General features: G+C 44.5%; 1 protein-coding gene and 1 long non-coding RNA gene across 6 annotated transcripts in view; one reads left to right on the forward strand and one right to left on the reverse strand.

Moving 5' to 3' along the window:
• XIRP2 (xin actin binding repeat containing 2) overlaps positions 1-23,473 on the reverse strand; it is a 686,858-nt gene that overhangs the window by 155,592 nt on the left and 507,793 nt on the right. The window lies entirely within an intron of this gene.
• LOC137524994 (uncharacterized) lies at positions 14,994-22,397 on the forward strand. Its single transcript, XR_011022829.1, has 4 exons — positions 14,994-15,095; positions 17,671-17,763; positions 17,878-18,023; positions 22,051-22,397. It is a non-coding gene; the product is annotated as an uncharacterized lncRNA (long non-coding RNA).

Here is a 23,473-nt window from a genome sequence, read left to right on the forward strand (position 1 = left end):
GAGTCATTGCAATATAACGGAAAGCATTTAAGCCCTCCTAAAATGCAGCTGTGTTAGTACTCGCCTGTAGCTACCGTATCTATATTGTTATGGCGGACAACAGGAGCACCGATTTCTTCATTTTTTACCTGACCTGAATTGGCTGCAGTGGTTAAACGGTGTAATGGTTAAGAGCTCTCCTTCTTACACAGGCAACCTGGGTTCAAACCTCAGCTCTTCCTGTTCAGTAAGCCTGCACCAATTCAGTAAGGAGTCCTTGGCGTACGTATATGTACTCTGCCGGTGAGCTGGGCACAAGGTGAGCTGAATGACGACTCAGCTTGCTGCCGCTCAAGTCCCCGGCGAACTAAATACTATTTTTCCCTCCAAGTCGTCGTAACTCGGAGGGAGATGTAACATAAGCGTTATTTGTTTTGTCTCCTCTTGAATTGGGGTGCTGTCATCCACCAGATGTTAAAGAGGAACTCCAGTGAAAATAATTTAATAAAAAAAGTGCTTCATTTTTACAATAATTATGTATAAATGATTTAGTCAGTGTTTGCTCATTGTAAAATCTTTCCTCTCCCAGATACACATTCTGACATGTATTACATGGTGACATTGTTACTGTGGGCAAGTTATGTAGCTGTTTCTAGCTGCTCTGGCTGTTACAGACAGCTTTAAACAGCCATTTCCTGTCTGTGAACATTGTTACATTGTGGCAGTTTGCCCAGAGTACCGCGGTATTCAGAGCCTCTTGTGGGAGGGGTTTCAGCACAAAATTAGTCACACAGCGCCCCCTGATGGTCTGTTTGTGAAAATCATTCTATTTCTCATGTAAAAGGGGGTATCAGCTACTGATTGGGATAAAGTTAAATTCTTGGTTGGAGTTTCTCTTTAAGTACTGACTACATTGGCTCATTGGCTTTAAGGGTACCTGTAACATTAAAAAGTAGCTGACGCAGTGCACCCAAACTGGTACACAGAGGGAAGCGCATCCGTGAAGATGAAAAAGGTCCTGACCAGCAGCGCAGGGGTCACAGAGGATCAGGATTGACATTTCACCTTGATAACGAGGGCTGACGTCAGTGTCTAGGAACTCATAAATGTGCTTGTGATGAGAATCAGAGTAATCCATTGTAAAAGGCTGTTCTTGTATGTTTGTCTGTGTGCCAGTTCACTGATGCTGACTGAGACTCACCACAGGTTCTAGGCTTTGTGCAGTTTCCATCGGGGTTTATCGCATTACCGCTATCCAGTTACCAGTGTTAAATTTGTTCAGTAAACAGCAAGCATTCCTGGCATGTAGATCTGACGTTCCTATGATTAAAATCGAGCTTCTAAATCTGACATGAAGAAAACAGCTTCTCGCTATCCCCTTTCAGCAATAATTATCAACTAACACAGTATCAGGGGAACATATTACACAACGTGACGACTTGAGATGTCATTGGGGGCTTCAAGAGGCACCACAATGGTATACAGCAGAATGTATACATTATTCAGGATACCCAATTTTACCTGAATTATCCTGGTGTCAACATCAGAAACACTTCCTAAATGTATACATCTCTGTATATTGGTATGTAACCCAACCCTCCCAACGATGTTTAGCCTAGGCTATTTAGTTGTGCAGTCTTCTCTTCCCAGAGCCTTAAATCCAGAAAGAAATGAAATGCCACCGAGGTTAATGTAACAGCACACAAGGAGACAATGCAAGGTTTCGGCTCCACCTCTCCTCTGTCCTGACTTTTCCAATGCTTGAGAGTTCACACCTTAATCTGTAAGTGCAACTATGTACATCCACCTACGTAAGCATTGTTGGGTGAATTAGGAATAGTGAAGCATCTCAGTCTTAAAGGGAAGGTTCAGGGAGGGTGGGTAAAAAATAAAAATCAAATTCCACTTACCTGGGGCTTCCTCCAGCCCGTGGCAGGCAGGAGGTGCCCTCGCCGCCGCTCCGCAGGCTCCAGGTGGTCTCCGGTGGCCGACCCGACCTGGAAAGGGCGGCTGCCAGGTCGGGCTCTTCTGCGCTCCAAGGCCCGGAACTTCTGCGTCCCACGCCGGCGCTCTGACGTCATCGGACGTCCTCCGGGCTCTACTGCGCATGCGCAGTAGTTCTGCGCCTGCGCAGTAGAGCCCGGAGGACGTCCGATGACGTCAGAGCGCCGGCGTGGGACGCAGAAGTTCCGGGCCTTGGAGCGCAGAAGAGCCCGACCTGGCAGCCGGCCTGGCCAGGTCGGGTCGGCCACCGGAGACCACCGGGAGCCTGCGGAGCGGCGGCGAGGGCACCTCCTGCCTGCCACGGGCTGGAGGAAGCCCCAGGTAAGTGGAATTTGATTTTTATTTTTTACCCACCCTCCCTGAACCTTTCCTTTAAAGTGAATCAAGAACCATATTTAGCTCCCAGGGCATCTCAATAGCACATTTTATATGAATGCTGACAATGTGGCTCACAGAGAAAAAAAACTTCAATTTTACCTCCTCTTTTTACATTTAAAAGTTTATCAGAGGGTGTTATTACCCTACTTCCAAGGATCCTTCTGAAAATGGCGCCTGTGAATAATGGCGCACGGTGTTGCCGCTAATCCGTTTGCCGCTTATCGCCATTTAACGTTAAAGCCTTATTGTTATTTAGCGTTAAAGCCTTATCGTTATTTAGCGTTAACACACAGAACCCTCTCTGTACCTATCCCTAACCCCTAAACCCCCTCCTGGTGGTGCCTATCCCTAAGACCGCCCTGGTGGTGCCTAACCCTAAGACCCCCCTGGTGGTGCCTAACTCTAAGACCCTCCTGGTGGTGCCTAACCCCAAGACCCCCCTCGTGGTGCCTAACCCTAAGACCCCCTGGTGGTGCCTAACCCCAAGACCCCCCTGGTGGTGCCTAACCCTAACCACAGCCCTGGTGGTGCCTAACCCTAAGACCCCCCCAGTGGTGCCTAACCCTAACCTTGACAGTGTTACATTAAATCCATTCACAGTTTTGCAGTTAAATAACGTCTGCATTTTGGCTTATGTAGGTTAGCTATTGATAAATAATGTTACTGTGGGCAATAACGTCTGCTGTTTGGCAAATGAACGGCACTATTGATAAATAACGTTAGTGTGTGCCACTATAGTTGAATAACGTTAGTGTGTGCCGTTTTTCTTCTTTTTTCCCTGTGTGCCATTATTATGCAGTACTAACGATAAATAGCGATAAGCATATCTTTTTAATGCGGTGCCATTTTTATGCATAGGCCCTGTGCGCCCAGGGGCGTATCTACAGGGATGCACATGGGGCAGCTGCTATGGGCGCCCTTTGTCACTCACCTGGGGGGGCGCATCATCCCCAGTAAGCAATTAATCGCAGGAGAGCGGCGCCGGCACTGTCTGCGTGTATGTGCGGCTGCCGGCGCCCACAGCTTGCCCATTGATTCACCTGACCGGCTGACCTCTCTCTGTTCCAGGTGTTTCTCCCCCCAGCTGCCGCCAGTGTTTGTGGTCGCGGCGGGCAGGTCGGCTAGGCGACTCTCTCCACCTCCACGTGCTCAGTCAGCTGTCCTCGTCACCATCGGCGGGCGGCCGCGGCTCCTCCTCCCGAGCGGCTTGCTTCTGAGCGTCCTAGCGCAGCCAGTGACAGTCCTCCCCGCTGCTCTCCTCGCTATGCTCCAGCGTCTGTGTGGTCGCCATGGTAACGTCGGCGATTCGGCTCCGCCCCCACTCGGTGACTCGGCTCTGCCCCCACTTGCTGCCTCGCATCCCCGGCGGCTGGCGATCCTGAGTGCCCCAAACAGTCCTCTCCACTGCGCTGCCCAGCGTGTGGTCGCCATAGTAACGGCGGCCACTGGCTGGGGCCACTTCTTGCCCGGCTGAGCTGAGCCTTTCACCCCCAGTGATTCCCCCCTCCTGATTGGCTGTTTCCGTGGCCGTGCCGCTGGGGCTGATGGGGGTGGGGCTGATGGGGGTGGGACTGGCCTGGGGCTGGGAGGGAAACAGTGTGTGTGTGTAGCACTGTAGCTAGAGGTCAGGTGACGCTTACAGTGCATAGACAGAGTGAGTTGACTGTCTGTGTATGAAGCAGCTAGGCGGGCAGCACTGGCAGCAGCAGAGAGAGATCACCAGAACTGGCTGCTGCAAAACATAAGTTACACATAAGGTAATAATATAATAAGTGCTCCCTCACCACTGTCCGTTGACTAAAGTTAATTTAAAGAGACACTGAAATGAGAAAAAATCTAGCTTCAGTGCTTATATATAGCAGGGGCATGTGTGCCCCTGCTAAACCGCTGCTATCCCGCGGCTAAACGGGGGTCCCTTACCTCCCAAATCCCCTCCGTGCAGCGGGGATCTCTTTCGCATAGAGGCAGGGCTAACCGCTGCAGCCCTGCTTCACGCGCATCTGTCAGCGCGTATCTCCGCCTTTCCCCAGCCCCTCTCAGTCTTCCTTCGCTGAGAGGGGCGGGGGAGAGGCGGCGATGCGCCGCTGATAGACGGCGCTGAGAGGCAGGGCTGCAGCCGTTAGCCCTGCCTCAACAGCAGCAAAATCTACAACCAAGTTGGTCGTAGATTTTGCAGGGGTGGGTTTGGGGGGTAAGGGATCCCCGTTTAGCCGCGGGATAGCGACACTGAAATGAGAAACAAAAAAAACCCCTGAAGATTCTCTTGTGTGTTTTAAGTGGTGTTATCATTGAATTAAGTCCTATGTTGTTGGAAATGGGGGGGGGGGGGCGCAATTTTAGTGCTTGCCATAGGCACTGTTCTCCCTAGATACGCCTCTGTGTGCGCCATTATTCACTGATCCGACTTCCAAGGCCTGCCCGACCTCAGAAGTGTCAGACAGATGAGGACTGATGTAATTATTTTACTGCACACATTAGCAGAGAGCAAACAAAAGCTTTTATCAGCAGGGAGTGGGAAGGGTGTAGATTGGGCACTGTCCTTTAAAGCAGTGTCCCCAACCCATTCCTCAAGGCCTACCAACAGTGCATGTGTTGCATAAATCCACAGTGGTAGTTAATCAGGTCTGCTGCAACACTAATTACTACACCTGTGATTGTGTGTGGTTTCCTGCAAAACAAACATGTACTGTTGGTGGGGCTTGAGAACAGGGTTGGGGAACACTGCTTTAAAGAGTTTAGAGAAGTCACAGATGATATCTTCACACCTCCCCCTGGATAAATAATGGGCAATTAGATGGGGAGGGGGAAACATGGCAGCTCCTACAGCTATTAGAATCCAGGAAAAAAAGTGGTGCTTGGTTTGGTTCCCTTTAACTCTTTACACAACAAGGGGGAGTGTGTAAATACTATTAGATGAGATCTTAGTGAAGCTAGAGGACTGTTCCAATGACTTCTATTTAAAAGCCATGAAGGCAAGAATTAGGCTCAGACAGTGTAACTCTGTAATTGTGTACTTATTAGACAATAACTACATGATCTTATGAAAATAACAACAGAATTCATCAGCACAACTAGTAGACGCTGCCATTTGCAGAAAGACGTCAGAAATGTCAGCCTGCGTATTCCTCTGACCCTGAACCCTCCAGCTTACAAGTATCCCTGAACTCCTCTGAGGCCAGGAATGGATTTTACAGAGAGGGGATGTAACTCCCATTACATTGTTGTTGCAAAGCAGCCCCGCAGGACTGAGGTAACATTCAGCCCACTAATTGAATCAGTTCATTACGGAGTGCTCTGACAGCTCAGAAAATCCATAGTTATGCTAATATGCCTATTGATTTAGAGCGTCACCATATATAATTTTATATGATCTTCCTTCGATTATCTGCATTTCATTTAGGAAAGTGATGGCACTTGCAGATTTCCCTCAGACAGCGTGATCAATTAATACAGCTTCTTCCATCACCTCACGTTCCCCAGCTGAAGGGAAGACGATAGCGTAAAACTTGCTTGGGGGTGAAATAAATCTGCTGTGTTCATTTTGACAGCGGTGTCATGGCGAATATGCGTTTTGTATGAAATCCCGAGTCGCGGCATATGCTGTATCAGCGGTGAGGAACATACTGAGGAAGCATGTTTAGATTAGACAAATGGTGTGATGGAGTGACTGTCAGCGGGCTCATCTGCTGTTCTGCTTACCTGCAACTGTTGTTTGCAGCGAGCCTATCGCAGCCGCGATCAACGGCTGCTGACGCTTAGCGACAACCCGAACCGAACAATGCAAGTTCTCCAAGCAAACACGCTGATTAGATTGTTTAATCTGAGAGGCACTTGGGATTTTTCACGGGGATCATGTACATTTATTGAATCATTAGGTATGAGTCAGGTCATTTGTTTATTCCCAAAAAACAATACACAAACATGTCAAAATAACACACTTTGCCGTCAACAATATGGGCAGCACGGTGGTGTAGTGGTTAGCACCTTGCACCACTGGGTCCCCGGTTTGAATCCCAGCCAGGGAAACATCTGCAAGGAGTTTGTACTGTATGTTCTTCCCATGTTTGTGTGGGTATTCTTCGGGCACATCCGGTGTGTGGTGGTAATGGGGACATATCGGGACAAGTGTTGAACACGGCACCCACGCCACTGTCCCCCCAGAGTAAAATGTGCCCCACATGTAAATACTTTACCTGTCAGGTGTTTACCACTGGCTCCATCCTCCGCCCATATTCACACACGCCCGCAGCGATGTGCGTGTGAGGAAGAACATGGAGCCAACATTGGACACCGACAGGTAAAGTACTGTATATTCCGGCGTATAAGACGACCCCCCAACTTCTCCACTTAAAATATAGAGTTTGGGATATACTCGCCGCATAAGATTACCCCTCTTCCAACACACACCAAATGAAAAAAAAAAAAAAAAACATACTGGTGCTATGTATGAACAGATACTGGTGCTGTACTGTACGTGGTATCCAGTATATAACAGTATATAGGCAATTGACTGGTTGGATTGGTCAACTCTCCCTCTCCCTAAGTGGATTGGTCAGCTCTCCTTGTCTACCTGTTTATCAGAGCGGTATGGAAGAAGAATAGATCGCATTGTGCCCATAAAACATGCCTCTTTTACCCTTCTGGCCCACCCATGTATCCTATTTACCTCCTTCTTTGCCTCTCAGATCTCGCACATGTGCACCGCTTCACTACAGTCCTCAGCAGCAAGATCTGAGAGTCGGTCACAGGATAGGGCTTATCACCTGGCATCAATGACACCCGGCGTATAAGAAGACCTGTGATTTTTCAGAAGATTTTCAAGGGTTAAAAATTAGTCTTAGGGCCCGTTTCCACTAGTGCGGTGCGAATCGCTGGGATTCCACCGCTGACAAAATCGCATGCGGATGCGATTCCGCATGCGATTTTTGCCGCGATTTCGCACGCGATTTCGCAAAGGCAGGCTATCAGCGATTTTAACCATGTCACTGCCTGGCTCAATGTACATTAGTTTTAGTGCGAATTCGCACGCGAAATCGCGGCAAAAAACGCATGTGCAATTTCCCCTATTAAATACATTGCCTGCGAATCGCCTGCATTCCACACGCAGGCGAAATCTGCAGGCCCTACCGTGCAGAAAAATCCTGCGCAGAAAAATGCACCAAAAAACTGACAAGTGGAAACAGTCTCATCCACTTGTATTGGTTATGCGAATCCGCATGCAGACAACGCATGCGGATTCGCTCTAGTGGAAACGGGCCCTTAAGGTGGCCACACACGATACAATAAAATGATCCGATTTTACGGCAATTCGATAAAAAGGATCGGATCTCCCGAAAAAATTGAAAGCTTTTTTTTTTCATTCGACTGAAAAATCCGATCGGATTTCCATTTTTTTTTTATTTTAATCGAACTGGAATGCCAGATATTTTTCTTCAATCTTTCTAGAGATTGTATGGTGTGTGTTAGATTGCCAATTTATTAATATACACACCCTAGCAATTTTCTCTGATTTTCCAATCATTTTTATCATAATTGGGGACAAAATTGAACATACGTGTGTGGTACATTGGTCATATTTTTTAAATGTTACAATCAGTCAGAAAAATTGATTGCAATTCTTGAACAGATATTTAAAAAATTGTATGGTGTGTGGCCGCCTTTATATGCCAGAATATACAGTATGAAAGCACATGGCACTGGGGGGCACATTTTACACAAGGGGGGAGGGAACAAGGCGGTGTCACTAGGCCAATTCCCGCAAGATTTAATGTTGAAATTGATTGGGAATCGGACTGCGGCGTTTTGGTTGATGTGCCTAAACATCGTCTGATATATGGACGCTTTCAGTGAGCATGGTGGGAAACATTATTAAAGCACTACTATTATTTCCAGCTGTAGCTCACTCTCACCCCCTTCTTCCTCTCCGCTTTCCATAAGGCAGAAGCTGCTGCTTTGTAGACGGTTTGCACAGGAAAAAGCTCACACAAAACAAACAAGAATGATTGGGTGAACAATATTGAAGTTATTTTTATAGATTTATTACACTCTCCAGGATCAATTACCCAAAGGATCCAGGTTAAACTCTTTGCGCTATCATACAAAGCTCTACACAAACTGTCACCTCCATACATTTCCTCATTAAAGTGGTCTGAAAGACAGCATTTCTACTTTGCTCTAAAAGATTCCTCACAGCTTGAAAGCTACTATCCCAGATAAAATTCTAGCAGAACATCACTGAAATAATTAAACAAAGCACTTTCTCATGCTATTCAGCTTCAAATCCACATCCAAACTGGAGATAACAGTATCTTTTTTACTTGTTAAACACAAATGTATCAACACTGGAATGTAAACAAACACTCTTTGAGAAACTGTCTCTGCTTCAGGCACACACAGTGTTCAGAACAGCTCATCAGAAGATTTTAATATATAATAAAAAGCAGTTATAATAGAAAAAAGAATAAAATGCAATGGCAGCTTTCAGGGTTAGAAAAACTACACTTTGGAAACTTGTAATTTGTAAACAGACAATATTATGTGTGCACAAAATCAAATGAGAACTGTATGAGTAATAAACAGAAGGAAAACACATGTTTACTGAATGTTATGTCAGAGTTTCAGATTACTTTAAACTCCACATAGCTCCCTGCCCAGAACCTTAGCTCCTCCCAGCAGACCCTTTTGTCCTCTAGCTTGGTAACCTCCCCTAACTCTCGCATCCAGGACTTCTCACGAGCAGCTCCTTTCCTTTGGAACTGTCTGTCAGTCATGTTCCAAGCCTGGAAATCTTCAGGCTGGTTTCACAGTGGGACGTTACAGGCGCACGTTAGAGCAGCCTGTAACGCACCCCACCGCAGAGCAATGAAAAATCAATGGGCTGTTCACAGTGCCCACGTTGCGTTACATAGTAACGCTGCGCCACCAGACAACGTACTGCATGCAGTACTTTCTAAGCGGCAGAGCCGCGTTAGACTGCTTGTACATGCTCAGTAACGTTGGGGAGGAGCGGAGAGCGGCCAGGCACATGGCTAATTAATATTCACTGCACTTAGTGACGTGCAGTGTTTACTTCCTGGAGCGGCCGCTCTGTGCAGCGATTGGCCGGCGGGACCACGTGATGCCGCATGTGCACAAGAGTACGCATCACGGCATCATGGACGCCAAAGTGAGCTGCACAACGCGGCTCACTCTCACGTCCAAAGCAGAGAGCACCAGGCGTTGCGTTAGGGGCACGTTATGCGATTCCTGGTGTGAAACCAGCCTCAAACGTCCTCTCAAAACACACCTTTTCAGACAAACATATAGGTAGCATTAGAGATTCACTGCCTCATCCATTAACCCCTGTGTCTCCTTCCCTACTGTTTCCACCCCACTACTCTCTAGATTGTAATTTCCCAAGGGCAAGGACCTCCGCCTATTGTTTATTTTTCTGCAATTTATCATATGAACATGTACCAATTTTTAGTGATATCTCAAACCCCACTAAACTATGTATGTATTTGTACTTGTATTGCTGGATGTCATGACTGTACAGTGTCTTCAACTTCTCATGTATATATGTTCCCCAATATTGGTACTATTTTGTACTATGTACAGCGCTACAGAAGATGTTGGCGCTATATGAATAACAAATAATAATAAAGGACTGCAGAACATAGAACAGCTCACCTTAGTGGCATAGCGACCACATGATGGAAGTCATGTGCAGGCACCTGGACTCAGAACATTTTGCAATAAATTCAGGACAACCCAGACTTCAATTTTTTCCCTTTCCTTTGTCACTGTATACTACAGCTGCAAGGATGTTATCTTCCTATTCTTTTTATCAGCCCATGTCATGATCTTATATGACCCAGGCAAGGGTTGTAAACTCTTACCACAAACTTGCAGATTTTGATAAATCCAGACAAGGTTTATTTGTCACCCATAGTCTGCAATATTTTTTGTCCTGAAAAAAATCCATAACACATTCCCACAGTTATAATGAAAACCGGCCAATCAACTTTTAGCCAATCACGGTGCTCAAGCGAATGGGAAAGGAGTCTGCCCAGTTAGCACAGGTAAGTTTGCACCTTGTCCTTCACCTCATTATATAGAGGCCTCAAAGCTGTCAAATCAAAGTGATGAGACACTTTGGTACCGTCGGTCTGAATTTCTCACATATAAGCAGCGAAAATCACACTCTGTGCATCACATCATTATTCATCTCTATCTGCTTCTGCATATTTTTGGTAAAGTGACAGAAACACTTTTCATTATAATTTCACACGTCAAAAACTACCCACAGTTCTGGGGTAATAAATCAATAATAAAGAATATTGTTTTTAAGTCAGAAGCTGTTGGGAATCAGTAAACACAATCAGTTGTGACTTTCTCTCAATTTACACTTGGGTTGTGTTCAGATTTTGCCTAATTAAAAATAAAAATAAACTGTTAGGGCCAGTTTCCACAGATATAGTGATGCGAATGCGGCTAGTTGCATCACTTCTGCTGGCGCCCGTGTCACTTCCGCGTCTCCCGATGCGCAAGTGAATTGAGGAGATGGGACGCAGGTGCGGGCGGATGCGGCTGTGCGAGAATCTGCACGCAGTGGAAACTATTCCATTGCCATGCATGTTTTCAGCACACCCACGGTGCGATACGGCTATGTAGCCGCATCGCACTGTGTCAGGCCCTTATACTTGTGTAGCACTTGTCTACTTCTCTCCACTCTGTAGAAAAAAATGGCGGGAGCTGGGGCATGTAAATGAAACCACTCATGGAATGGTAGTGACCAGGAAGGGGGAGGCTGTTCCCCCCTTTTTCTGAGGTGGGAAGTTGTAAATAGTTCAGACTGGGAACTTTTAGGAAGGGTTCCATTTTTGAGAATGTGTGTGTGTGTGTGTGTGTGTGTGTGTGTGTGTGTGTGTGTGTGTGTGTGTGTGTGTGTGTGTGTGTGTGTGTTGTGTGTGTGTGTGTGTGTGTGTGTGTGTGTGTGTGTGTGTGGTGCGTGTGGTGCGTGTGTGGTGCGTGTGTGTGTGTGTGGTGTGTGTGTGTGTGTGTGGTGTGTGTGTGTGTGTGTGTGTGTGTGTGTGTGTGTGTGTGTGTGTGTGTGTGTGTGGTGCGTGTGGTGCGTGTGTGTGTGTGTGTGTGCAGGCGTGCGTGCGTGCGTGCCTGCGTAAAAAAAAAACCTGTCAGTTGTAGAATATTAACTTAAGGTTAACATGTAACTTAAGGTTATCTTTAAATATGCAAATTATCTCTTTATGCCCCTGAAGCCAGGCTCACATGCAGACCCGCTGGTGAACAATTGCACGCTGGTGGACTGTAATCAAAGAATAAATCCGCACTGACCACCATGGAGTGTGCTGTGGCATACATAATAGTCAAACAAGAATGTTGCCACTGAAAAACAGCACAACTCTCAGCAGCACAAATCAGGAAAGTTAATATTACACTTTAATGACTGATCCAATATAAAAAATGAAAAACTAAAAACATGGTAACAATTCATTATCCATTTCATCAAATTATATATTCAACACAGGTAGTAAATAATAGCAGCAATGTCAAAATAGTAAATAAATGTATTCATGTAGGATTAAAAAAAAGACCTAGTGATTGAACCCGGGTTCCCAAACAAAGTGCAATACTGGCAGTAATTATTGTGGAAAAAAAAATTAACAAACAGAGATAAAAATTCATAGTATCATACTTAAAGAGAATCTGTACTGTGAAATTTTTACAATAAAAAGCATACCATTCTATTCATTATGTTCTCCTGGGCCCCTCTGTGCTGTTTCTGCCACTCCCTGCTGCAATCCTGGCTTGTAATTGCCATTTTTATGCAGTGTTTACAAAGAAAAGAGTAGCTCAGTCTGTGACTCATTCAGTGCATGTGGGGGGGGCATGGAGAGGGTGTGTATAGCTTCTATCCAATCACAAGCAGCACAGCACATTCCAGCCTGACTGCCTGAGCCCGACAGATCCGACAGAGGAGAGAAGATTAGATCATATAACAGAGATAACACAGCCACTGTGCAACTAGGAAAGGCTGCAGTTAGACAGAGCACATTAGAACAGCTATAGGAACTTATAGGATAGAAGAAATTAGGCTCAAAATTTTGTTACAGAGTCTCTTTAATGCAAAATGGTGCAAAAAAAGTGACAGTGCAGGAATCGCAGACTATGGCTCAAGAAAAGTGCTGGTAGTGCAGAAAAATATGGGGAAGGGTAGGTGTATACATAACCACACACGGCTGCCTACAACTATCCAAAGGTCCAAGATGATGATGACGAGATAGAGCACTTCCTACATAGGCTCCAGTAGAGGGAAGCTCTAAAGACTTTCCCTCTCTTGAAAAAGCAGCGTCACCTGGAGCCTACGTGGGGAGCTTTTCCCTCTCTTCATCGTCCTCGACTTTTGAATATTAGCAGAGAAGGCAGAGCAATTTACAGCAATGCTGTGACACATTTGGAGGGGTGGCCCTGCTGGTGAAGGGAGTTGGTTAACTGTAATGCCCTAGCTAGACAGAAGGGCTGGAGCAGTGGGTAAATTGCGTGTCCTAGGTCACGTCACATGCTTGCCAGTGAAGAGTGAAAAGTGCGAGTTTTAAAGTTACATTTAACAATCTTGAGGGATGGGGAGTGTTGAATGGATTCTGGAAGAGCATTCCACAAAATAGCTCGTAAGAAGTCATGAATGGTGTTGCAGGAGGAGGAGATTAAAGTAGGCAATAACAGAATTAGTGTTCTCAGATTTGAAATGACCTGATTTTATTTTTTAGATGTTGCTGGTTGGTCCAATTTTTTAGAGCGTCTGCTTCGGAGGTTATAACAGAATATTGTCTTTCTGTTAAAACGTTATTTAGCACTCATCCTCTAGAACAAGGGTGTCAAACTCAAATACAAAGTGGGCCAAAATTGAACACTGGAACCAAGTTGCAGGCCAACCTCAATTGTCTACTGGCCACCTTCCTCCCTTATAGAGTTCCCTGGTGTCTAATGGCTCTTCTCCAAACCCTTTAGAGTTCCCCAATATATAGCGGTCATCATCCCTCCCCAATACAGTTACCTAGTGTTTAGTGCTATTCTCCTACCTCCCACAAATGGCTTCCCTGGTGTTCAAGGGCTTCACCTCCAATATAGCTTACTTGGTGATCTAGAGTGGGCCAAACATAATGCAAAATGGGGAAACCACTTGGAGGCCAAATTTAATGGCTCTGACAGCCAGATTTGGCCCGCGGGCTGGAGTTTGACATATATGCTGTAGAATCAGCCATGTTAACAAGCTTGCGTAATAACCCAGTGAAATAGATACAAAGCACTCTTAGACGCTCCATTCCAGACACAGCATCTATTTTAGGTCCTTATGACAGGACCACCTGACAGGCAACCAGAGCGTCACCCTCCAGAAATACGAGTATGAGGTGTGGTTATATCACTTTTTTTTGTGAATTTTATTTCCGCATGCATGACATGAATACGGCCTTACAGAAATAACCTCACAGGAGCTCACATAATACAACCACAAGCAGATGTCTCAGATGCTTCTGTACCAATGTTATCACAAAATGAGACAGCAACATTGTACAGGAATTTAGACGGTGATATAATGGGTGCTAAAAGTATCTCTAGATAAATCATTGTGACAAACAGCTTATACAGAAAAAAAATGAACAGACAGCTAATCAGGTAATTTCAGTGCCCGGCGCTCAGCTCCAAGTGCCGAAACCGGGTGCAGCCATAGCACTGGTGCACAAGGGTAATTCAACAACAAGAAGTTCATATAAATATGAATTTCAATAAGCACAGACAACACGTTTCGTGGGTCTGCACCCACTTCATCAGGCCAAATAAAGTGCCAGCGTTGTATTGGAGCCAGAGGCCTCAGCTGGAGCAAGTGCGACTACAATTCATGTGCGCCGGGAGACATTAAGATTTGTGGGGGGGGGGGGGGGGGAGGGCAGGCGCGATCGGCGGCGTGATAAGGCCTAATTTTATGCTGAAATTGATCGGAAATCAACCTGCTGTGTATGGGCAGCCAACAGATCTCTCTCTGTCTCTTGGTCGATCTGCCCATCCATTGCTAGATGTATGGGCACCATGAGACCAATTTTCTGGTGGCATGACTTATCTGTATGTTTTTGGGATTTACTGTAGTGATCCAGGGGTATGCTGTGGTCCATTCCAAGGTCTTCTGACGCTTTGGAGAAGATGCATGCCTTTTATCAAAAAGACAAAATGGATTCATGCCAATTGGCCCATAGAAAATCATTGCAGCTTTTGTCCCATCCATTTTACTCAGCTGCCCATACCGACAAAAGTGCTAAGCAGTGAACCTAATATGAACTAAGCCGCGCTGCCAAAATCATTGCATTGTATAGACAAACACTTGAGCTAAACCAACTGCTTATTTCATGTTGTACTGCTATAGGAACAAAAATACAAATTGCTCCCCTGAACCCAATGCGATGTTGACATGAGGTGTGCTGAAACAGCAGGAGGAAAACATATACCTTCGGTAAATTACCCCCTGTGTGTTTAATTGCTGTCACAGTCATTTGACAGATTTCACGAGGTGTTTTTTTTGGAGGGAAGAAATCAATTGCCACGGTAACCATGATGTTGCAGGATAAAGCTGTTGAGCCTGCCTCTAAATCATTCCCCATAATAACTTGTCAGTGGAAACATATCATTATACTCGCTGTGGTTGTGTATTATTTCCAGAGAATATGTGGAATAGGAAGGAAGGAGTAAGTTACTGTGCTATTTTATTGATCCCCGGCATTAATACGGAGCTGACATATCGTGCATCACTTTGCAGGAGTCTCAAAACCATTCCTGTCTGGGGTATATTTATTATTAACCGTAAAAACGGCCTTGGATTTCATTGCTGCTGCCTAAAGTCTCGTATACACACCTGAGGTTGGCCGTTAACAATCAGGCTTGTGTACGGCAGCAGGTGACCTCCGGCCTCCAACCTGCAAGTACTCTGCCTGGCGGATCTACTCAACCCCAGCGACGCTGATTCCCCACACCGATCGCATCCTTCACACGCAATCGATGTCACGCATGTGGTGCTTGTCGGCCCTCCGTCGAACCGCCGCCCCCTGCATAGCAACACTGTGCGCTGTTAGCTACACAGATAAAATGCGTGTGTGCAGCCAAGCGATATTACCCAATGAGATCAGGTCTGACATCCATTGGAAGTGTGTACGAGCCATTAGACTCTTCTTCAGGTAATCTTTGGTCAACAAGGACTGATGATTTCCTCTGTGTAATGCGATCAGAAGCAAGCTAAACACATTCCATTCCATGCTTTTGGGTTCTCTCCATCATGTGGTGCAGATTATCCAATCATACAGGAAGGAAGTCCAAGGGATCCTCCAGATAACAAAAAAAAAGTGGGTGGGGACTTTTTATTCAGCAGCTAAAACACAGGTAATGGCCAACTGGGCTGTGAGGTGTTATACTGGGATATCAAGGTAAAAACACTGATACAATAGGGTAGTTTCACAGAATTGATCTAATCATCTCACCTTATTTTTATCACAACCTATAAGGAGAAATAAGTCATTCGATAAACAGATCAGGAGAGTTAAATGATGAGTTAATTGATGAGTTAAGACAGTGTCGGAGGAACCTGAGCATACCTCCCAACTTTTTGAGATAAGACATAGGGACACTTAAAGGCCCGGCCCATATACAAAGACCAACAATCCGTCCAGTCTGTTGGAAGATAAGTTGGGCGTGTGTACTGCTGGCAAGCAACCAGATAACCAACTGATAACAGGTTGTTTGCCAGATCAAACCGGTGGATCAATCCGCTCAACTATCATGCAGGTTGGAATGTGTGTACAAGTTATTTGAACAACATTGTTGTTTTTAAATTTAGAGTGTTGTGCAGTTTGTCAGTTAGCTTGAACGGATAGTATTTAAGTGAGTTGGTTGTTTAAGTTGGTTGTTTAGTTGGTTGGCATGTGTGTATGTACTTGTCAGGTAAACAACTTGTTGTATGGTTGGTCATGTTGTGTGGTTGGTTGTGCATTAAGTTGGACGTGTGTATGAGCCTCAAGCCATGCCCCTATCACACCCCTAACACACCCCCAACACACCCCTAGTCGCGCACACCATAAAGATTACATAAGAAAAAAATGTCATTTTATAATTCAAATCACACGGATCCTTATTATGCTGGTTCATTTTCTTTCATATTTACTTTTGAAAATAAGAAATATATAACAATAAAAGATGGGAATAAAGTTTGGAGTCAATGAAACATTTTTCAGAAGATAAAATACATATTTTATATACAGTAGATCTTTACATCAGTCCTGAAAGACAGATACATGAGGAAGGAAGAGGGACAGGGGGACTGGGGTTCCAAAGAGGGACTGTGCCTCCAAAAGTGGGACAGTTGGGAGCTTTGGTATCCCCCCCCCACCCCCCAAAAGAGACAGAGAGAGAATCCCATGGTGTAATAATAAGTCTGGCAAATGGGTAAATAAAATTAATTAAATTGTGTACTCACGCACCTGTGTTTATGGCAGGCAAGGTAAAACGCTTTGGTTGTTAGTACACCTCCATATTGAAATTTGCTAGCCCCATTCAAATATTAGTGTGCAGTGCACGCCAATAGAATAAGTCTTTTGGCTAAAGTGGACCTGAACTCTTGCACAGGATAGAAGTAAAACATAGAGAAATGCACACTGTATGTATTTAGAGAGTTTAGCCTGTCTAATTCCCCCTCGTCTATGTCTAATCACTAATTGTAATTTGATCTCTCCCCTGTGTCATGGCAGAGATGGCAGATAAGCTCATTTGGAAGCACAGGCTGTTAACAATTTGTCTGCTTCTATGAATCAGGAAGTATAAATAGTAAAGATTTATTTTAGGATTTGTATCAGCTGTAACAAAGACATTTTTTTTAAAAGGCTATTATGCTGTTGTGTATCTTTTAGAGCAGAGAAAATGTTCTGAGTTCAGGTCCACTTTAACAAAAGAAAAAACAATAACCGACAAAAGACTCCCTTTAGGGGTGGGAAAGTAAATCATGATTTAAGACAGATTTCTGTGAGAGATGAATCATGAGATAAACAGGCCCTTATTCAATTATCACCTATACAGCCAACTGGAGGGAAAAGAGACTGTTGCACTTATCCATTACTAGTCCATTCACTGGCAGCAAACTTTGACAGTTCCTATATGCCACTTCCTGTTATAAGCACAGTGGACTTCCTGTGATTTAAACTGACATAAAAAAAAGTACTCAAGCTGAAATTCTGTTTTCCATTAATTAATTATGCTTTCCATTCTTGCATTATACAGAGCCAAACTGAAAGCGTCAAGGTTTTCTAAAGCAAGCTGTATTTTATCTGTGAGGCAAAGAAGTAATACAGACCTGAATTACACAGAGCACAGGTGAGGTGACATTTTTTCCTGCTAAATAATTTGTAGGTCTGTTGAGCCAATATTTTTTAATAGCTCAACTCTGCCAAGCAGGTGACACCTCTTTTCTCTATTTCATCTTTGCAGCTCCCCGTGTCACCTGCCCCATTTATTAAACAATGAATGTGTATCCATCATCTCACTGTGGATTCATTGTGATGAGACAGGCAGCTATACCAAGACAATCACGTCACCAGCTATACAAGACAATCACGTCACCTGGCTGTCTCGGGGTAAGACGCGTGAAACACAAGAGTGGTGGCTGCCTGGCATACAGCTGTAAATACTTACCCCACATGTATTTCAAATGACTATTTAACTGCTTGCCTAAAGTTTCACTGTGAAAGATAAGTTTACTTACACTTACCAAGAGCTATTTAGGCTTCAGAATGGCAGTAAAAAGAAAAGTCACTTACATGTGACAAGTTTTTCAAAGACAACTAGGACTTCCAGCCTTTTGGGGTTCTACAGAGCTTGGAAGCCTTGGTAGAAGTCTGCCCCTGCTCCCTCAGGCTAACAGAGGCCACTGTTGAGTAGAGATGATGAATTTATTATTATACAGCAGAGTCACGGTTATCCGAAACTAAACTAATCAGCAATCTCAACCAACCAGCACAAATTACAGACAGTACTCAAAGTGGTGATGGCCAATTTCTTAGACTATTTGTGGGCTGCACTTAAAGTAGTACACTGAAAAGTGGTAAAGAAAAAAAATTAGACATACCTGGGGCTTTCTCCAGCCACCTCCTGGCAGATTGCTCCCTTGCCGTCCTTCTGCACTGCCTGGGTCCTCCACAATTGGCCCTCGAAAGTCCTCTGGTCCAGGACGTACTGCACATGCGTGGCCTAGCTGCCCGCGCTCCCTCGTCATGTCTCTCATCGCCGGGAGCATTCTGCGCCTGGACCGGAGGACTTTCCGGAGCCAATTGTGGAAGTTCCAGGTGGAACATGAGGATGGCGAGGGAGCAATCAGCCTAGAGGGGACTGGTGGAAGTCTCAGGTATCTATATTTTTTTTCTCCTGCCTCATCTCAGGTTTACTTTAAATACTGGGTTCCATGGCTCCCCCAAGGTTAATATACATTCAATAACTTTATTTTAACATTTAATACAGAGTCCATGGAATGTGTATAGAGTGAGGTATAGTACTGTGTTAGCTAGGCCTATTTTTATCATTGTGTCTCAAGCAACCAGAAAGCTCACTTATCTGACAGCAGCCAATTCCCGTTGGGGTAAAAGGGGGGAAAAATACGGTAAGTCAATACATTGCAAAGTGAGAAGTAAAAAAAAATAGAAGAGATCAAGAAATGACTGATGGGTGCCATGTATAGGCAATTTGTTCATGTTGTTTGACCCACAATCAGCCGGCACGTAATCATCTTTACTACTGGCAGACAAGAAAAAAACTAGACAGCACCAACTGCCATTATTTATAACCACACCCACTAACATTGAGATAGGCTAAAAGGTTGTTTTTTTATAGCTATACATATGCACAGAGGGAGATATTGGTTGCCAGGATTGCTCATCACGAGCTCGTGATCACCACTACCTTATGATCAGAGGCGATTTTTGCAATCACAAGGTCAAAATTGGCATCCGTGATTGGCTGCGTTCATGAATGCAGGTTTTGAATGCACTCGTGATTGCATTCGTTATCTGACTCGTGATTAGGATTCCAGCCATAATCACAAGTTGGTTAAAAACCCGCCGACTTTAGCGGTTTATAGAAAAGCCCCCTTACATGCTAGAAGCACCACATTTGCAGGATATGTGAAGTAGAAAAGTGGGAACAGTGTGGGAACAGTGGGAAAAAGGCCTTATAGTTTGTGAGAAAATCAATTTTAAAGTGTCAGTGGAAAAAAGTATACATTTAAATGCGGTAAATGACAGATAATGTTGCAAACCTAACGGTAGTGTAAATTTACATATATCAAAAGAAAGAACAATGAATTTTATGACGGGGTTTCCAGGGGGTACAGACATGCTGGAAACCATTCCGAAGTCGCACCTTTCCGAGGATATTGGCGTGGGAACATTTTTTTACAGGTACAGGTAAGTATTTAATTTAACCCTTTGTGAAAATGGATAAGGGGTACTTTGTACCCCTATACTCATTTCTCCTGGGAGGGGGGCGGGCATCTGGGGGTCCCCTTCTTAAAGGGGAGTCCCAGATGCCACCATGAACCCCCCCAGGGAATCGTCGCCCCAAGCCCGGATTTACATCAGAGAAACCTATAGGCACAGATGTCCTGGCACCGTAGACTACTCCCTCCATAAACTTGCAAACACCCACTGAACTGCACCACAAGTGTGCTGGCTGTCCCGGCTGTCACTTCTCCCTTATTTCCCTCGCCTGTAGCTACAGGTGCCCCTTAGTATTAGGTAGCCAGAAGTACCCTTAATATTAAGTAGCTAGAGGTGCCCCTGATTGAAGGGAGATCTTCTTAGTGGGATGCCGAGAGCCGAGTGAGCAACTTCTCATTTACACTTTCATCAGGACTCTGCATTGGGAAGGAGGGAGGGAAGCACTCGGTAGGAAGAGTGAATCGCCGTTCCATCATCAGGCGCCTGTAGGCACGTGCCTACAGTGCCTTATGGTAAATCCAGCCCTGCATCGCCCCCACCTCCTCCTGGGGCACCGGAGGTGGGGAAGAGCCCCTTGTCCATGGATTGGACAAGGGCTCTGGGGGGAGGGGAAGGCTTGGCCGCCCGTCTCCCCCAGAGCCCCCCATACCATGGACGATGCGAGCTAGTATAGCTCAGGGTGCGAAGCCCCACTCGGCCAGGGCTCCACATTCTGGCTATCCTAGCCTGCATGGGAGACAAGGGGTTAAAGAGGCTCAGGAGGGAAGACCCCACTTCATTTAAAAAAATAAATTCCCATTCTCTAAACATAAAAAAAGTAAAAATAAAAAATAGGAAAAGTTGCCAGGGATCTTTATACAGCCATATTGCGGCTGTATAGCGATCCTTGATCAAAGCGATGCGGCTCCAGAGGGGTTTCCAGGAGGTCCATACACACTGCATACGGACCCTCTGGAAATCACATCACAAAATTAATTGTTCTTTCTCTTGATATATGCAAATTTACACTACCGCTAGGTTTACTTACTACATTATCTGTCATTTACAGCTTTTAAATGTATACTTTTTTCCTATTGAAACTTGATTTTGTCAAAACTATTAGGTCTTTTAGTTTTTTTCCCCTTGTTACCACTGTTCCACTTAAAATACCCTGCAAATTTGGTGTTTATAGCATGTAAGGAGGCTTTGCTATTAACCGCTAAAGTTAGCGGGAAATCACAAATTCCTTCTCGTGATTCCAGATTCAATGTGGAATTTCTACTCAAAACCGCATTCAAATCGGTATTTCGTTTCTATTCGTGATCACGACCAATTCGGAAGTGGGCGGAGTCGTGCTTGTGATCACTCGAATCCATGATCGGGGGTATCCGAGCAACACTACTGTTGCTTGGCAGTTGGAAACAGCTGTTATTTCCCACAATGCAACAAGGTTCACAGATGGGAAACTGTCAGGACTTAGGGCCTGATATCACGCTATGGGAGGGGTTTCACCACAATATCAAACATACAGACCCCTCTAATGATCTATTCAAGAAAACTTAAAGATTTCTTATGTGAAGGGTTATCAGCTACTGATTGGAATGAAGTTCAATTCTTGGTTGCCATTCCTCTTTAAATTGGACATGAACTCAGAACGTCCTCTCTACTCTAAAAGATACGAAACAGCATAATAAACCTTTAAACAAAAAACATTTCTTTGTTACAGCTGATACTAATACAAAAATAAATGTGCACTTTTTCTACTTCCTGGTTCATGGAAGCAGACATATCGTTAATATCCTGTGCTTTCAAATGAGCTTATCTGCCATCTCTGTCATGGCAGACACAGGGGAGAGATCAAATTACAAATTGTGATTAGACACAAAGAAGGGGATAAAACAGGCTAAACTCTCTAAATACATACAGGGTGCATTTGTCTGTTTTCCTTTTGTCCTGTGCAAGAGTTCAGGCCCCCTTTAAGGAAGCAATGATGTAATACACAGTGCTTCCAGTAGGGGGCCTTTAAGTTCTTCTTGGTTTATTTTATTTATTTATTTATTGTATTTATAAAGCGCCAACATATTACGCAGCGCTTGGTTTACTAATTACTACCAGATCCCAGTAGTTAGTTCTATTACCTTGATAAATGAACATATATTTCTGTACTCATATTGTAAACTGTTGTTATTTACAGGTGAAGAAAACAAACTTATGAACTAGTCTCTGATAGCGCCATATGTTCATGCAGCCGAAATACAGACAGTAAGACGCTAACATATGGATACGTAGCACAGACAGTATTTCTAAGCGCATACAAAGAGTGACTTTAAGGAGGGATCTGTCCAGATAGGATTTCACTAGCAGCTAACTTGGGAAAGCCAAACATACGCCATGACCTTTGACAGTCAGCAGCACTCGATTCAGAGCATGATTTCACGCCGGATTCCAGTCAGCCAGTTTAAAGTCTCCTTCCATGGCCAGAAATACCTGCAGTGAGAGGACTAGCATGACTTCTGCATGATACCCGTCTCCACAACTGGCTCCTAGCATACCAGCAGTGCAGCTTTAAAACTTGAATTCCAGGTAGATAGCTAAGTGTTGATGTAACGCATATCTGAGTTGTCTGAACAGCCAAAATATGTCATATGGCTCAAGATAGTGGAGTGAGAAAGCACAGCCAGCATCCCCATATCAGCTTTCCCAAATACTCTCTGAGCAGCGGTGTAGCTACATAGCCATGTACCTCAGCTCAAATTTTACCCAGAGTCCCACTCAGCACTGTGTATACTGCAACTGCTCGATACTGATTATCAAAAAAGCAAACCTGAAGGGATACTAAACTTATGAGATAATGAGATGTATGTGTAGTACAGCTAACAAATAGAACATTAGTAGCAAAGAAAGGAGTCTCATATTGCTTTCCAGTACACGAAGAATTAAAAAACGTAAGTTATTATCTATGCAAAAGAGCCTATCTGAGCTCTTAGACCTACTGGGTTAAACACAGTCTTGCTTTCTAAAGCACTTAAACAGCCAAGAAACAGTGAGAGACAGCTTGGTTTGCTTTTAGTAACAGCAGTAGTGTAGTGCTAGGAATACACCATGAGATTTTTTTGGCAGATAGATGGTTTGATAGATCATTTCCAATAGGTCCGATCTGATTTTTCTGATCGATTACTCATGGAAGTTAATGGAAATCTATCAGAAAAACGTTCGGGAAAACGATCGGTCAGTAAATCTGCTGAAAAATCTCATCGTGTATTTTCAGCATAAGGGAGGCATGAGAAGTTGAGGAGTACGAATTGTTGAAGGACCAGTATCACAAAAAAAATTATACAATTTCAAATACATATGTACAGACACATATAAGAAATGTATTTCTCCCAAAGTAAAATGCATTAAAAAATACTTTTTTTCCTATGTTGATGTCACTTCCAGTAAGTAGCAAAATTATGTCAGGTCTGACTGGTTTTGGACAAGTCCATCTTCTTAAAGAGAAGAACCTGAGGTGGATTAAAACACAATTAGAGCTTACCTTCAGGACCCTTCCACACTGGGGCAGTGCGGTGCATCAAACTGAAGCCCTGTTACTGCACTCCAATAAAAGCCTACGGGGG

Source organism: Hyperolius riggenbachi, chromosome 7, assembly GCF_040937935.1.
Source record: "Hyperolius riggenbachi isolate aHypRig1 chromosome 7, aHypRig1.pri, whole genome shotgun sequence".
Classification (NCBI taxonomy): domain Eukaryota; kingdom Metazoa; phylum Chordata; class Amphibia; order Anura; family Hyperoliidae; genus Hyperolius; species Hyperolius riggenbachi.